Source organism: Leptonychotes weddellii, chromosome 13, assembly GCF_054177405.1.
Source record: "Leptonychotes weddellii isolate Sample4059 chromosome 13, ASM5417740v2, whole genome shotgun sequence".
NCBI lineage: Eukaryota > Metazoa > Chordata > Mammalia > Carnivora > Phocidae > Leptonychotes > Leptonychotes weddellii.
In genome coordinates, this window is record NC_138381.1 from 40,154,120 (window position 1) to 40,172,503 (window position 18,384).

General features: G+C 37.3%; 1 long non-coding RNA gene across 1 annotated transcript; it reads left to right on the forward strand.

The window, feature by feature from the left end:
- The first annotated feature begins 8,912 nt into the window (after positions 1-8,912).
- On the forward strand, positions 8,913-17,123 carry LOC145716692 (uncharacterized). Its single transcript, XR_014139492.1, has 4 exons — positions 8,913-8,973; positions 9,240-9,339; positions 15,522-15,623; positions 17,035-17,123. It is a non-coding gene; the product is annotated as an uncharacterized LOC145716692 (long non-coding RNA).
- The last annotated feature ends 1,261 nt before the right edge of the window (positions 17,124-18,384 follow it).

The following is an 18,384-nucleotide window of genomic DNA, read 5'->3' on the forward strand; positions in this document are numbered from 1 at the left end:
TGGATAAGATTGCTATTACCAAAACCCGAATCAGCGACAAAAGAATCAGGGAAAGGGTTGCACAAACCAGGGAGATTTTCTGCCATGAAGCTATTGATTGTCCTCCCTTCTCTAATCTTTCTACAGACAAACAAATGGCCCTGCCTAACCACTGCACTGCCTACTTATATTATTGTGAACCCAAAGATGGTCTGGATGTTGTCTCCCTGAGTGTGATGATCTTAAAGACTGCGTTCTCCTTACTGACTCTAATGATTCTCTAACAGCCTCGCTTTCATTATGCTCCTTTTGTTCTGCCACTGAGAAATTAATTTAAACAACAGTTATTCAAGAGCCGTGGCATTTATCGATTGGAGAAACACAAGCCTGAGATTTGGTTGTGTTCCTTCTAAGTCCGCCAGCCTGGTTTACCTCCCAACTGCTGGAGGGTGATTTTGCAGTTCTGGTCCTACTTGGAAGGGCAGGCAGGGAAGGGGCTGCAGAAACTTGCCTGGCATAATCCGGAGTCTCCCTGTGGGACAGTTCTGAAGGCATCCCCAGACTCTTAGGGGGTCCATTTACGGATACACGAGAATACATGAAATTAAAAAGATTGCTTTTTAGGGGATTGTGGACAGGTCCCCTCAAATAGTGAACCAACACAATTCAAATCCAGTGGACCTTGTGGTTGAACAGTACAAGAATATGGCATTTCATAGGTCAAATGTAACAAATGTTGGCATTTAATGAGATTTATGATCAGCTTTGTGTCTGTATCGTCTTAAGAGAATCCATCAATTTGGATGAAAGAGATTGTGTGTTTTGACCACTTGGAGATAAAAGCACCAGCTGAAATTTGCTCTAGAGTGGTAGTTCTCAACACTCACTGCAGATGAGAGATGTCTGAGATTTTATAAAATCCCAAATGACCGATTTGGGGGCCTCATCTCTTGAAATTCTGATTTAATTAGTTTTCAGTAGGTCGTCAGCCCTGATATATTTTTTAAAGTTCCTCAGATGATCTGTGCATCTACTGTGATCTTATTCAGAACTGCTGGAGCTTTGCTGCACATTAGGATCACCAATAGAACTTTCTAAATAGACCCAAGTCTGGTTTCCACTCAGACAAAATGAAACCAAATCCCTGAGGCATGAACCTAGTCATCTGACTCTTTTAAAATGCCTCAGGCTGTGGTGCCTGCAGTGAGAGCTGAGGGTCACCACTGTAGGTGAAGGGGATCAGAATATGCCACCCCAAAATATGACACTTGGGCATGAGGATTATTTTGAGCTGAAGGCAAATGAGAATCAACAGATGCAGGAAAAGTTCTTCACACGTATATGCTTAAAGACAGAACAAAAAATTCCCTGAGGAAGATACTTCCTCCTCCCCCCCACCCCAACCACCACCCCACCCCACCAGAGGGAGAAGAACGTCTCTTAGCCTGGAAGCTGACACCCAGCTGAGTTTGCATTAATGGACCTTACTCAAATAGCCCTTATCTTCCATTAGTTCCCCACTATTTCCTAGTCATTTCCCCACGGTTTATCATCCATTAAAGTCCAATCCCCCTTTCCTTTAAGAGGATACATATGCCCTCAAGTCTAACTGCTTCAAGTTTCATTTCCTTTCTGTGAACTGTTCACAAAAGTATTAATAAGAATTGTGTGCCTAATCTCTTTGTTTAATTTGCAAGCCCCCAGAAACTTACCTTAAGAGGGTAAAAGAAGGTTGTTCTTCCCCAACATAAGGATGTGATGCAAAGATAAGTTTTGATTTAATGCTAGGAACAAAGTTCTCCTGAGAACTGACTGCTGTGGACTGATTTCTGCCCCCTCCCCACATATACTGAAGCCCTAACTCCTGACATGATGGTAATGAGAGATAGAGCCTCTGGGAACTAATTAAGTTTAGATGAGGTCATAAGAGTGAGGCCCTCATCACGGGATTAGGGTTCTTATAAGAAGAGACCAGAGAGATTGCTCTCACACTTGCTATCTCTTTCTCCACCCCACCCCCTTCCCCTAACCAAGTGAGGATACAGAAAGAAGGGAGCCATCTGCAAGGCAGGAAGAGAGTTCTCACCAGAACCCCACCATGCTGGCATGGTGATCTCAGACTTCCCAGCCCCTAGAACTGTGAGAAATGAATGTCTGTTGTTTAAGCCACCCAGTCTATGGTATTTTGTCAAAGCAGCCCAAGCTGACTAAGACACTGACCCAAAATATAACTATTTGATTTATGAGATTATGATAAGTTTCCTCTCAGTGTACTTGACACTGATGAGACTTGACAAACACTGGCTAACAGTTTTTGCATTGCATAAGGATATAGATCAAAATCTTTTCCAAATTTAGGACCTCAGGGCCACTGCTACAGCATGTGAGGCCTTGGGGAATTTTTTTTTTTTTTTTTTTTGGCGCCAGGTCCCTGCCTATTGAGACAGTTCCATTTAAAAAAATGCATTATTAAAATGCGTGTATTATAGGCATTCATGAGGCATAGGGGTTTATTGATGAAGATGTAAAATAATGAATAGAAAAAGGTACTTATATATCTGTGCAAGCAATATGCATCCTTCTCTAGCACCACTTAGGATAGTCTGTAGAGAAGCACAGCAACCACATGGATCCAGGAGCTAGAGAAGACCTAGATTGGCAAGGCCTGTTGGCATTGTGGAACAATAGCCTCAAAAGTTCTGGGAGGAATTAATGCATCCACCCACAGGATAGCCTGAAGCTTGGTGTGGAGGCTGTAAATGGGGCGGGGCTGCCCTGGGTGCCAGGAGCCAGGGGCACCTGGGAATGCCTGGCATCACATGATATCCCTAGGTGTGGAAGACCAGAGGCAATGTTGAGGATCAAATATGGATGGTCAGAGTCACACATGAGCCTACATCCACAGCTGAAGTCTTGCCTTAAGTCTGAAATGATTGAGATTCCCTCAAAACAGTATGTCAGCACCATTCTGAGGGCCAATCTCATGTGATCCTGTGAAAGAAATATGTCAGAGAAACAGTGATCTGCCTGTCATGGTGTCTCCAGGAATCTGGGCCTACCACAAGTCTGACCCCATGGATGTGAAGCTCACAGTTCCTCAGGTCATCTGGTCAACCCATGTATGGAGATATAGTGGGTTAGAGAGCACCCAGAGAGCATCCTAGAAATCAGAACTGAGGACCATGTGGGTCCTTGTCTGGGCTTGGGGCACCACTGCTGGCCTTGGATGACCCCAGGTACTGAGGGGTCCTTAAATGTGGGGCCTTGGGCAGTGCCCCAGTTGCCGGGATCTAAGCATAGTACTATAGGAGCATGATAGGATTCTGTGTTTTAGTGATACATTGATTGTTTACATGTGATCATAAAGTTATCAGAGAATCCTATGAGGATACTGTGGTGGTCTTTGTAATTCTTCAGAAAGAGAGGGTAAGAAAATCTGAGTTTCATGACCATCAACTATACATTTTCCCATCTTTGGAACTGAATTTTTTTGGATAGCAATTCCATGTTTATGCCACATGGAAAAAAACATTTTACATTTTGTTTTGGTTACAATGACTAAACGTTGATTACAGAATGGAAATATTTGCCTCTTGGTGGTTTGGTGGTGGCTTACTGGAATTCCAAAAAGAAAGGGTCAAGAGAGATAATCCAACATGTGGCTATTTTGATAAAATTTGTAATTGTATAATTATGGTTGTGTATAAAAAACCTTCCTTGCTAACAGAGGAACACACTGGGTGATATCTTAATCTTAGTCTTCCCTTAGACTTATTGATCTCCTAGATATCATGCTCTCATATTTAAAAATTAAAAAGTGCTAAATCAGATTCCCAGAGGTAATAATTTCACAGTTAATCTGAATCCTCCTACAGTTCATCTAATCATTATTTGATCAAATCTAATTCTTACAGAGTTATTGTCTCATAGGAGTGAAAACATTAATGATTTCCCTTTCGAAGTGAGCTCACTTATTAATGAATCACACCTGCTGGTATGAAGCATTTGCTCATTGGCATCAATGGCATTTCTTTTTTATGTGTGATTTGTTTTTTATTCTAAAGTGATTTATAAATAATATGTAATAGTGGTTCACAATGGAGGGGTGCTTAGAACAAAGACAAAGGGGAAATGACTTAAAACCCAATGAATAGTTATTAACACAAGATAGATAATAGATATTGGGAAAGCAATTTGCCAATCTGCATCTAAATCCAAGCTCAATAATGTAACAGGAACAAATGAAACACTAATCAGAGAAAGGTGCACATGAATTGGAAAAGGACTTAATAGGAGGTATTAGGCGATTCACATGCATTATCAAAATCACTTGCTCTAGTTTCAGCCTAAGTACATTTCACTTCAAAGAACAACAACTCCAATCAATCAATATTTATTAGTGCCTACCATGTTTGGACAAGGCAGTAAGCTGAGTTAGGGGATATCAGAATGGGTTAGTCATATCTAATTTATTTAAATGGAATTGACTGAATGGTTTACTTAATCACTAAAATGTCTGTCTAGACTTCAGACTATTAGGTTTTAAAAACAACTTCAGAAGGCATTTGATATTTGAACCAACAAGGTTGTGATTAGGCCAAAGGTTGCCATTTTTCTCAGTATTTCTCTTAAAAATTTGAGAAACTTAGAAAAAACAGGTAATATGTAGACAGAAAGTGGCTGTCATTCTAGAAAATATGTGGGTGATTTTTAAAAGTAAATGCTTTTATGGGAACTGACTAAAATTCACTTAGGGTTTATGTTGTGTTCAAAAATAAGAATAAGAGATTATAGGAAATTAGATCTTTATGTATATGATGGCATTCATTCCCGAAAGTTCACTTTATTATTTTTGTCCCTCTCAAAATGCGATAAGTGAATGAGATTTCCTATTGAAGGGCAAACACGTTGTTGTATTGTTGTCACACAAAGGGCATTAGGAAATATATAATCACCTTAGGGAAGCCAAGGAAACGTGTGATTCAGTGTAGGGCACTAAATGATTAATCAGTTCAGCTGTGTTGTCTTTTAAATTATTGTCATCCACTTCTGTAAGTGCTCAAAGGGAGTACGATCCAAGTCTGGGACAGTTTATCACCCAGCTGTAGCTGAATAATATTTTGCAGAATTTTGTTGTTGTTAAATTCCCGTCACATCATTTAAATGGGAGGGGGGGGGAGAAAGCCTTGAAAGAATTAAATGTCACCTTTAAGAAATGAATAATAGTGGTACCTGCCATTCACCCGGCTCTGAGCTAAGTAGGTGCTCTGTGGATTTTGATCCATGTAATGTCAACAACAACTGTGCAAAAGAGAACTCATCCCCATTTCACTATGGAGAAATTGAAACTCAAAAAATTTAGGAATTTGCCCAAAGCCTACAGCTTATACATAATAGAGACAAAATATGAATTCTGGTCTACCTGGTTGCCATGAAGCAAGAAAGAAATTTGGGTGGCGTTGGCCCACAGTTATAATTTAGGAACCATGTCTAAGGTATTTTCATTGATCGGTTAATTGGTTGATTCATTCATTCAACAAACTTACACTGAGTACTTATTTTAGTTTGGAAAGTGGCCAGGGTCCTAAAATGACAAAAGGACCCCTCCTGCCAAGGAGGTCAAAGTCTAGAGATTACATTTGATATCAGCATTAACTCTCTCAGAACTCATATTCTACCAAAGCAGTATGTAGGTGGTGAGGACCCGCCTACAGAAATTATGTTCCTAGCAAAGGACTTCCCCCAACTGGTTGGGTCCTCACTCTCAAAGAATCTCTGTTTTTCGTGTATTCTAGACATTTTCTAAGTATATTGAAATACATAGATAATATATTTAAAAATAAATATTCTGCATTTTCTTAAATGTAAGTGGGCAAAGAAATAGAGATTTTGTGGAGATTTTAGGTATGTTTTACCTTCCTTGCATTATCCATCCTTTTGCTCAACTATTATTGCTTTCTGTAATTCTCATGTGCTATGAGTGAGGAGGGGCTCCCAGGGGTTCTGAGAAAAAGGCTGGTAAAGATGTGTTTTAGGGTCCATAAAAGACCTTCTGCACTCAGGTATTACTTGATTACAAAATTCCGTCCTTGGAACTGTTTTAATCCTCCTAACTCTGTGCTCTAGGCAGCCTCACTCAATCCAATCAATAGAAGTTGACATAGAAGAAACTTTGTCATTTGGAATCTAGTTCTTGCTCTCAGGAAATGCACATTTTCCAATCTAGTTTTTGCTCTCAAGAAATGCACATTTTCCAAGTGTATATACAGAATTTGCATGCAAGTTAGAATTTCATCAGCATCTTAGAAGGGGGAAAATGAAGTGTTGATGAGCAGGAGGATTTAGAAAAAGAAAAATAACAGGTTCAGACATTTAGAAACTTGGACACTCCTGGGGCCAGAGGTAACTGATTTCCATCACTTCAATAATCTAGTTATAAGCAGTACTATAGTTTGGAAGTGAGAGGGGTCATAGATTTTCCAACAAGGAGTAAGTGCCTAATATAAGCAGGTACTAAGATGTTCTGATTTGTAAGGGCTGGTGGCCATCATGATTCTCCCTGTCCAGCTTACTGGACACAGCTGTAGACATGCAGGTAGTGTCTTCTGATGGGCAGTGCGGTCTTCATGCATACTGTGATCTAGGGTCACTTTCCAAGGACTTGCTGTGTAAAGCACATTGCCTGGAGAGAAGTGCTGCATTGAACTATACTCATTACAACCAGTCTTTTTTTTTTTTTTAAGGTAGCAAACTTTCCAATAATGCTATTTAGGGCTGGGGATGTAATCTTACTCTGCATCTATAAGCAGAATATTCTGCTTATTCAGCCAAGAGCAGAGGGAAGTAACTGACCCATTCAGAAAGCAAACATAATGTAGAGGTAACTTTCCTTGTTAGACTTTAAAATGACTTAAGATGTTAAAAAATGTAAAATAACACTGAGATCTGGAATGACCTTATGCTTATCAATGGTAGGTGCTCATGGAGCACTCAGAGATCCGAGGGGCCAGTGATCCTTGAACATTGAAAGTTTAATTATGGGTCTGTGTGGCTTTGACAGGGTAGAGGGAAATGACCTATAACTTTTTTCAGACTCCCAGAGAGCCCGTGGCTCCAACAAGGCTCATGTACTTCTCGTTTATTAGTCCAACTTCCTAGAACACTTGTGACTTACCCAGGACCTTGTCTGTCACCCACAGCCAAATTTGAAGTGGTTTATTGAAGTCCACGTTAGTGCTTTTTCTACTGCACCACCTTCCCTGGCTTCAAGTAATCTTGGAAAATACGTCTTTTTCTTATATAAACCTTTTGCCTTAAAGTACCACTTTTGAACTATTTCTCAGAGAGACATAAAAACCCTTCTAGGAAGCTAAGAAGGGGTGGGCCTAAGGGATTCCCTACCTACCCTTCCAACAGAGCAATTATACTTTTATTTATTTCATGTATTGGCATTCGGAGTAAGTTTTTAAAATTTAAAAAAAAATTCTCTTAGAATGAAAACTTTCTTTCAGGTTTACAAAATGATAAAGACGGATTTGGGGCCACAGTGTCGACATCGCCTTGTAGACTAAATGGTGGATGTTTCTTAGAGCTGTGTAGCACAGAATTGCTCAGTAATATATGACAACCCTAAAGAAATGGTGGTACTTTGGGGCATAATTTTCCCAAAGGGTTTTGGAAATCCTGTTCTGTGATTTTATAAGATGAGATGTTTGGTCCACTAGTATTGGAAAGTGTATCCCTGAAGCTTCTGAAACTTCTCGAAACAGAACTTCTGCTAAAAACTTCTATGCTCACAGAAATAGTATTGCAAGAAGGAAAAGATACTTAGCAACATCTGTCTTTAGATATGAAAGCTGAGAAAATGATTAGGTTTATGGAAGAAATTTATTTTTTCAAGTAAAATGAAACAAAATTTCATAGTGATTTTCTTTGAATGGCCTCTTAAGTTGCCCAAACAAATAATAATCGCTTGAGATTAGAAATTCTGTTCTTTCGATCTGCCTCCCCATTCCTACACTTTACCTCTGGTTCTATTGATGTTAACCGGTGCTTATAAGTCAGGGCTAGAGCGAAGCATAGGGCATATTGAGAACTCCTAAGAGGTCAAGAAGGCCTTGACATACATATTTTATACCAATTCATACTTAGCCCCATTGAGCCCCCATTTATTTTCTTACATATTTTTGTATTATTCCTCTTTCAGAAAGTAGTAGCCAAGTTTAGTAGAACACAGACTAACTTATTTCCTCCTCAATGGTCCGGCCCTTAGCAAAATGAGATGAAAGACTTCTGAATTTATTTGAAAGAAAAGCTGAAGTTTGTTCAGAGGAGAGGTTTTCTAAATTCCTTTGTGTGTTGAAGTGGAAGAAAGAAAAACATCTCACAGGATGTCCATGATTATCTCCAACCTCTCAGAGAAAATACTTGGCATACCACCATAACTACAGATTTCTGAAGCATACCATGCATGTACTGTGATCTTTTTAATGGAGAAGAATTACCTGAATAGACTGAACTGTAGTGCAGTGGGGACCTAGCAGGTATTTACACCATCTATAGTAATCTGAGGGAAATGTGGAAACTTGGCAAGATGAACAAGCAGTTGGTACTGTGAGGTAATTATGGAACACTTGAAAGCCCACAGGTAAGTACCTCTTCAGAGCCGGCAGGCATCAAAGGATCATTAATTATTCTCTTTACTGTTGTTTTTCTTTGACAAACCATCTCAAATCTCCTGGGGGAAACCGGGAGACGGGTTGGATACAGTGTTCTCAGTCAGCCAAGGAGTAGGAACAAAAGGGAAAGAATTTGGACAGTTTTCAATACATCGGGGAACGCTGTGGTTATCTCAGATTCCAAAGTGCTTGAAACGACTGAGGTTAAAATAGAACAGCAATTGTCTCGAGGGCAATGACAGCACCCAGAATCGTCAGGGCCTCCTCTACTTGGCTCAGGGAAGAGGCGCCAGGTCTATTCATACACCTGAGAGAAGTATGTTTCTGAAGAGAGATTTCTCCAGGGAACCAAGCAAAGTTACAGAGAGTATGCACGGGCTATGGACGTGTTTGTGAGAAGAACTTTGTACTATAGTTTCAACTTTAATTCGCTGCACCCAAGGGTTTCACTTTTGATATAGTGAAGATGGATACAGAATGAAGATGGGTATGAATCTGGATCTACAACTGTTTCTTCTTTTCTCCCTCCTTTCCTCCCTCCCCTCCCTTTCCTTTCCTTTCCTCTCCTCTTTTTTCTTTCAGCATTTGCTTTCTATCGAACACATGCTGTATTGAAGATACTGAAGACAAAGTGCCCATCCATCCTCAAGAAGTTTAGAAAATTAGCAACTTGGAGGTGAAAGTGAGTATTTGGGGAAACAAAGAGTCCCTAGAATAGGCTGTTGTTTTCAGGTACAGCATGGTTGAAATGGGGAGCTATAGCAGTGAGTACATGGTATTACTTAGTATCTCACCACAGCTCCTGGAGCTTTGATGGAACTACCTGCAGATTAAGGGTAGGATATTGAACAAGGTGTATTTTATCCAGTTCCAAAGTTTGCAGGTACTCTTTTGTTGTCTGAAAAAGGAGATATGATTGTCAACATAGCTTCAACTTTTTATCACTTCATGATTACAAGAAAGGTAGACAAAGTTGGCCTTCCAAAATAAAAAAACACTATTATTTTTTTTGACCTATCACCTATAAAAAACATCAACAGTATACCTGCAGTTTACAACCTGGTGTTCAATCAGAGTTGTGAAACAAGACCTGTGGCAGGCTTATCGATGTATCTCCTTTGTCTACTCATGTATTTTTTCATAGTGTATAACTGATCAATAATCTTCTAAATTATGTAGACATTTTGTGTATTATCCTTTCTTCTATGGAAGTGAGTTTGGGGGACGCTAATTTTATAACAAGAAAGAGTTGAAGGATAAGAAAAAATAATGAAGACATATTGGGGCTAGAGTTAAGGTCTAGCCTTAACCTTGAGTTAAAGTCCAAAACAAAGAGTAATTGTTTATAGATCTGATCAAAGTCAGGGCCCCAGATACAGAGAACATTCATGGGCTTCAAGGGAGAAACCGTACATGTGAGCTAGTTAACAGTCAATGAGGAACCTGGGCTCAAACCTGGAGTCTAGCCAGAAAGAATCTAGACATTCAACGTATTGATACTGTGGCAGACAGGCTACCAGTTCTGGGGTTGAAACGTTAATATTGACAACAAGATTTATACATTAAATTATTCTAAATGAACTTCTGTGATTAAACTGAGTATCCCTACTTGTCTTTGTTTAGTTGTGTTCTTTAGGAATGCTTGAAACCACTGAAATTAGGAGAAATAAAGAAGACATAATAATAGATATAATGAAAGAAAAATATTTCTGAATAAAAGAGACCTAAAATACATGTTCAAAAATGCTCATATTATAGCTGGGAAGAATGATGAAAAAAGAGAACCATGCCTCAACACACACTATGATTCTTTTTTTCTTTCAATTATGAGGAAACGCAAATCTTGTAGTGAAAACATCTGGAAAAGTTCCTACAAGGGAACAAAAACCAGATCGGTTTTATATTTCCCTGCAGTTTGAGATATCAAGGGAAAATAGAACTCTACAGACACAGGGCTGGGAGAGAAGGAATTGTGCCACAAGAAGTCTATGCCCAGAAGCTTTAGGTATGGAGACAAAAGGCAGGCATTCTTTCAGGAAATTTCCCGGGAAAATTACTCCAAAACACACTCTAGCCAAAAGATAGAAGATCAAAGTAAAAATTCAGAGTCCTAGAAGAAATGGTTGGGAAATGACATTTAAATCCGTTAAAAATAAAATTAGGTTGAATACCAAAAGCAGTCTTTGTAAATGCTAAAAATTCCTGATTATAATAATAAAAGGAACAAGAGCCTATTGTAAGGGAATATAAATATTCCCTAAATACCTAGATTTATATTGGCAGTATCAAAAGAATGTTTCATACTTGACTTTGAGAACAACAACAAGAAATGGATACTTCTAAAGAACTTATAGTGGCCCACAGAAGTTCTAAAAAACCAAGAGTAGGTACATTTCAAAATCCTTAGAGAATGCAAATCTCTAAAAAACAACCACAGTCCACATAACAAAAGACAAAAATATAAAGAAAACTTGAAAGAATAGTAAAAACTGTAAGCAAGAAATAAGATTGCAGAATTAACTTTAGGCATATCAGACACTGTAAGAATAATTAGCATAAAATTCCATAATAAAAGACAATAGGATAAGAAAATTAACCATTGTTTCTTATAAGAGAAGTAAACCTAAATAACACAAAACATTAATACAAAAACAGACAAAGATTGGGGTGCCTGGGTGGCTCAGTCGGTTAAGTGTCTGCCTTCGGCTCAGGTCATGATCCCCCAGTCTTGGGATTGAGCCCCACATCGGGCTCCCTGCTCAATGGGGGGCCTGCTTCTCCCTCTGCTGCTCTCCCCTGCCCTGTGCACGTGCACACACTCTCATTCTCGCTATCTCAAAGTCTTTTTTTAAAAAAATAGACAAAGATTTATTAGTAAATACAAAAGGAGAATACTAGCTTGTTGATTGGTTGGATTCAGTCTGGATAAAAATAATTATCTTCAAGAAGGTAACCAAGGATCTCCCCCCAATAAGGACAACCTAATTCTTAGGTGTAGATATATCTGAGGCATGAGGAGGCTGTTTCCTTTTAAAGAATGCTTGAGATACTATTTACTGTCTGACTATACTTGTAAATCAAGATCTACTCTGTTGCGTGGTATGTTCACTCAAGGGAGCCTTGCACTGCTGTGAGCTACTAAAAAATATCAGTTTGATCTCATTCTGGAGATTTTTATACTTGAAGCATATGCACTTTCAGATTCTTACAAATGCATAAGGATTTGCAGGCCTACATACAAATACATATCCTCAATTCACTGGGTACCCTAATGTAAAAAAAAATAATAATAATTCACAGTGAATTTCCCAACCTCATATGTTGTTTCACATTTCCTGGAAAACCTACCCTCCTTAATCTAAATAGTCTAAAGAAACTTCGACAGCATCCAAGCAATTTCACTATAGAGACACAAATGACATGATTTTTTTTCTTCTTTCTGCTTATTTCTGCTTTTTAATAAGAATAAATGATTACAAGCGAAGCTATTATCAACAGATATACTGAAAACCCAGAGACAATAAGAAACAGCATTAATTATCTTTTTAAAAGGGGTTTATGGGTTAGATAATACATCCAGGAATAGGTACATTTTTAATTGGAATTATTGCTATCATTCTAGAGCTGCGGGAGTCACAGGGTTGCTGAATCAGTGAATTTTAATTCTAAATTAACCAAGCTGGTAAGATGGGCAGGTGCAGCTGACCATTAATTTCATCCTGAGGGAGAGTAAAGGACAAGGAGTCAGAGGAGAAAAAAAAAAAAAAGAATAAACAATAAAGGATTGCAGGACGTTTTAGTCTCTAGAACAAAAAACTCCCTGCCCACTTAATTTTCCAGACCAATAGAGGGTATGCTAGGACTTTTGAAAGCAAATCCCATATGTCTTTTAAGAAATGTCTTCTTATGGGGATGAAATACTCTGTTTTATAAGTGAAACTATGTGACTGGTTTTGAGTAGCCCGTTTTAAACGTATGCAGGTGTATTGCCTACATTTTGACAGTTAAAAAAAAAAAAAGATTGAATCCTATCACTGGCCCATCATTTTTGTTCACTGGCTATGGAAGAAGGAAGGTTCGGTGCATTTAATCCATCAGCCCCTGCCTCTACCCAATGACACATGTCAACACCTGGAATGCATCCTTCCATAGTTTCCTCCACGTACAGGGTTTCCATTGTTATTGTTCACTTTCTTAAAAAAAAAAAAAAAAAGTACATTATGCACTTTCTGTATCTTGTTTTTTTCATTTGGTTTTGTTTTTGTTTTTTGCTTGAAAATACTTCCTGGAAATTCCTCAAAGACCAATTACTACAACTCACCTTCAATCTTTTTAATAGCTGCATATTATTCCTTACAGATAAGCCAGCATTATTTAACCATTCTCCTTTGAATTGTTTTATATTCTTTAGGATTTTCTTTCTAGGAGATTCATTGCCAAGAATGAGACTGCTGGCTCAAAAGGTATACCAATTAATTTTATGAAATGCTGCTAGGTGGACTTCCAGAAAGTGCCAGGACTTCATATTCCCACTTTATTTTCTCACATTCTCACCTACAATACATGTTCTCAGTCTTTTAAGTTTTGCCTCTCTGATGACTATAAAAAGATATCTAATTCCTTTAGTTTGTATTTTCCTATTAGTGATTGAACTTCTTTTCACATATTTTTGGCCATCAGGACTGCTTGTTTGTGACTTGTTTTCAATATTCCATTGGTGTGCTTTCTTGTCAATATGAGAAATAATGCTTATGTAAATTTAAATATTAGTCCTATGACTGTTTTACTTTTTTCAAAATACATCATTCATTGACTTTGCTTTTGATAATTTTGCTCTGTATTTATGTTGTCTTTTATATTTTTCTGGATCTTTCAGCTGAATAAGAATCTCTTCATACTGTATGAATTTTATTTTATTTATTTATTTTTTTTAAAGATTTTATTTATTTATTTGAGACAGAGAGAATGAGAGAGAGAGAGCACATGAGAGGGGGGAGGGTCAGAGGGAGAAGCAGGCTCCCTGCCTAGCAGGGAGCCTGATGCGGGACTCGATCCAGGGACTCCAGGATCATGACCTGAGCCGAAAGCAGTCGCTTAACCAACTGAGCCACCCAGGCGCCCCGAATTTTATTTTATATTTTGCACTAAAACATTTATTTCCAGTTTTATTTTCTTCTAGGTAGATGGCCAGTTGTGCTGTTTACTAAATAATTCCTTTTGTATGTAATGGAAATACCACCTATTTCCTATACTTAACAAATATATATGACTAATAGGATATACTTCTGGATTTTTCCAGATCAACTTTTACTCCTCCTTTCTAATTTCCCACCAGACTATGATCAGACATAGAGACCTGGGAAGTATCAACTTTTGAGCAATTATCATGGTTTTCTCTGTGACCAGATTATAGACTGTTCTGTAAATGTTCCATGGACAAAGAAAAACTATATGTTTTCTGTTAGATGTGAATGTAGCTATGTAGCTATTAATGTCTATGTATGTAATGTCTATATAAAGTCTATGTAGCTATTAAGTTTAGCTATTAATGTCTAATGTCTATATAATGTCTATATAGCTATTAATCAAGTTTACTGATTGTATTAGTGAATTCTTCTAGGTCCTTGTTTGTTTTTATTTATAATATATGTCTAGTTCAATGTACAATGTTTTTTTATTTGTAACATTTGACTATAACATTTGACTAATGGAAACCTCACATTATACTACATTGCAATTGTATAAAGTCTGCCTTGCATTTCTAATAGTTCTTGCTTTATATATTTAGTTGTGATGATATGTGGTACACATGCACTTAGGTCTGTGATATTTCCTTTATATGTAACTTTGTATCATCACAGTGTTCCTCTTTATCCTATATGTACCTTGAATCTAAAACATCACCTGGTGTGGTATTAACCATGCCCACTCTGTTTTGTCTTTTTGTTTATATTTGCTTGTTATGTCTTAATCCACTCTATACTCAACCTTCCTTTATTACTTCATTTTAAGTAGTTTCAGGTAAATAGCATATAACTGTGCTTTGATTCTGACCTACCTAGTGATCTGTCTTTTCATAAGTGAATTCAGTCAGTTCACATTTAGTGTAATGACTGATATTCTTGCTGTAATACTTTCCATCTCACTTTGTCTTACTTTTCCCCTTTTTAACTTTATTTTTGTCACTTGATTACATTTCAGTTTAATTTTTCCTCTTGTAAATTAGGAAGTTCTTTATTACTTTCCTGTTCCATTAATGATTGCCTTTCTTTTCTTTCAGCCAATGACAAATTTTTCTACTAGTATTTGAAAACTCTTTCACTCATTGGGATCTTCTGTCTGCCGCCTTTCCCACCTGTAATTCCTTGATTTTTATGAACTAGTTTAATACTTTTAATTTTAAAACTATCAAGTTTATTGATGGAATTATTTATTTTTTAATTTCTCTATGTCCTTATTTTTCATTCACTACTCTGTACCATGACATTTTCCTTGTAGTAGGTCCCTTGTGTTCTAGGAGGCCTCATCATCAGTCGGATGACACATTTTAAATCCTCCAGTGCATCTTCAATCTGATGTTTAATATGAATTTAACTGCATTCTTTCACAGTCTCACCTCTCTCCCTTTGCATGTCATTCTGTTTGCCCTGTTTTGCTTTTCATCAGTTTGCTTTTTCATTTTGTGATTCATGAATTCAGTTGAGACTGCCAAAAAATATCTAATGTTTTGTTATCTGAAATACTTTTCATTTTGTTTCTGAGTATTTCAGAGACAAGATGATTTACTTTCTTTGTTCATGACATTTCCCCCTCAAGCCTTATTGAAGTTTTTTTTCTTTTTCTTTCATTTTGTTTTCTAATAAGGAGCCATCTCTCCAGAATCACCATTTGTCAACAGACCAAATGTACTTTCCTCATCTACTTGAATGCCTGTCCAATTCCCGTCTCAGACCTACAGCTGAGAAGGTAATCAATGGCTACATCATTTCTGTGGTCTAGATAACCTTTATCTTCTGTGGCCCTGCTGAGTCAAAAATAGCATGTTCTTCTTCCTCACCAGTACATCTCTGATGTTTGGGATCCCTAAATGTAGGAAAAACTATGGTGACCATTAAGCAGTGTCAAATCACCTAGAGTTCTTTATGTTCAGGATATAGAATGTTGGCATTGACTTCCTACTTCCTACCTTGGTGGTTTTCCAAAAGTTGTGCTTTCTAATGGGACACAGTAAGAGAAATTCCAATGGTAATGGCAAGGGGGAGGACAGTGGGGATGGTGGCTTCCATGTATTCTGAAAGGCAGCAGACTGTGGGGAGGGCCTGGATGCCCTCCTTACACACCCTCAGGCAGGGATAGCATGAGTGGCCACTCAGTACAGCTTGAAGTGAGCCTCAGTTTGTCTGTAGAATGACAGGCAGTGATAGTTTTTTAGCGATAATTTTTGTTTTTTGTTTTTTTTTAACTCTCTTTACAAAAACGTTACTAACAAGTTAGGGAAGGCTACATGGTGGCTTGTGAGCTATCGACCATTTACACTGTTAATTGGGCTCTGAATTCTGTCCTCTATCAAAACCTCTACTCTTTTGTTGTACTAACTATGAATTTTTTCTTGCATATTTAATATTTTCCTCTATTTTCTCTTGATAAATTGAGAACTTTTACAAATCTTGTGTTTTTAAAAATGTTGGCTATATTATTTATTTGATTTACAGTTTATGCAATTTATATTCATGAGTTATTTGGTTAAATGAAATGGACAGAACAATCTAAATTAGACATAATTATATTTATATTATAATTTTGTGGTCTATAAATTAATGTGGCTTATCATAAATGCAACTTTTTCTATCTCACTAGTACTGCCCTTTTAATCTCACATATTTTGTATTTCACACTAGGAAACCAAGGTTAGCCAGTATTTCCACACAGTAATACTTTTCAAGGAGGATAGAGTTCCATGGTGTTTCTTATACACTGTTGGTGGGAGTGTAATTTGGGCATTACCTCCTGAAGTTGAGCATTCATTTTACCATGACTCAGCAAATTCCACATTAGGGGAAATCTCCACTGAAGGGAGAATTTTGCATTTTACAAAGGAAATGTGCAAAACTATCCTCAGTACTGTTTCTAATGGTAAAAACTGAAAACTCACATGTCCATTTATGAGAGAATGGATAAACAAAGTGCATATTCACACAATAGAATATTATCAACAAAGTGATTATATGGAGTATAGCAACAAGCAACAACATAGAAAATCATAGCAATATAATATAGGAAAAAAATGAGTTCCAAAAGATTACATGTAGCACGCTATCCTTTTTATAACCTCAAAAAGAACTAAAATAAATGCAGATGCAACAACTTATTTTTAAAGGAAAACCAGGAAATGATGAACACAGAATTTTGGATGATGACCATTTGCACAGTAGAGCCAAGAGGGATGTGCTGATGGAGAAACCATGTAATCAGGTATAAGTTATGCTCAGTATAGTAACTTTTGAGATGGTGAGTTAACAGGTGTTTGTTACATTATTCAGAAAACATGAATAACCAATAAAAGCAAGGCATGTATGCATCAATGATGTTACTGTCACAGTACAAAGATATAATTCATCAAATACTGTATATCTGAGGTTGAATGGGGAAAAATTGCTTAAATGAATAGTTTACAATTGAAGCCTAAAGGATAAGTGGCTAATTGTGCTCTGTTGTCATTATTAAATAGTACTATGTTTTTAGCTGAAACATAAACTCTCAGGGTGTATGGTCAGAGACTTGGACAAAAACCTCTTGTTCAGAAACGCTACCTCTGTTGGATGCAGAAATATTTTAAATAGCTTGTGTTGAGATCTAATACAGAAATCATTTGCTTCATTATCTGTTTGCTTGAGTTCAGGAAGAGGTCATTTCAGTTTGATTTTTCTTTCTCTCTAGATAAGGTGTTCTTGAGGCTCATAAAATATTGTTGAAAACTATAAATTCTGAATCTTTCAAGCCAGAGTTTGCTTGCTAGTTTCCTTTTTCCCCCTTTCTTCTTTTCTCTACAACTGTGGTAGGAACAGTATTTTTCATGTAGTGTCATCTTTCACACTTTAGTTAATTGCCCAAGTCTGTAGGAAATTATTTTGATAACAGTGGCCACTCACCCTATATTTCAGCTTTAACCAGCTACTGGCCTCTGAATTCCCTTGTGGTACTTGGAGATTACAAACCTTTCTAGCAACTGGGTATTTTTGATCACCTTTTTATTCAGTATTCGACACAGGGTGAATTCCTTGTGTGTTTATAGCAGAGTATAAATAAGGAGGCATTTCAATCAGAAGCTTTTGTATTTCAATAGGCATGTTATATTCATTTATGTTGAGGAGTGGCACTCATATCACCTGGGGACTTATTCTTTGTTGATAGTCATTTTGCTGGATTGAAAGCATTTCTATGTTATATTTTAAAATTATCCATATTCTTCCTGTTTGTTTTCCTTGAAAACTTGATTCCCAAGGAAAGAGTGCCTCTTGGCAGTTATTTTATATGCTAACTATGTTGATCCCATTGGAAACTAGATTGTTTGTATTACAAAAAGAAGACATATATACAGTGTTCAAGATCTTTCTTTGAATATGTCAATATTCAGTTGGTAAGCATCAGTAGGGCTTTACTGATTATTAAAGTATTGGAATTCTTCTAAACTGGTTGTTAAATATCCCCTTGCCTGAGACTCTCAAAT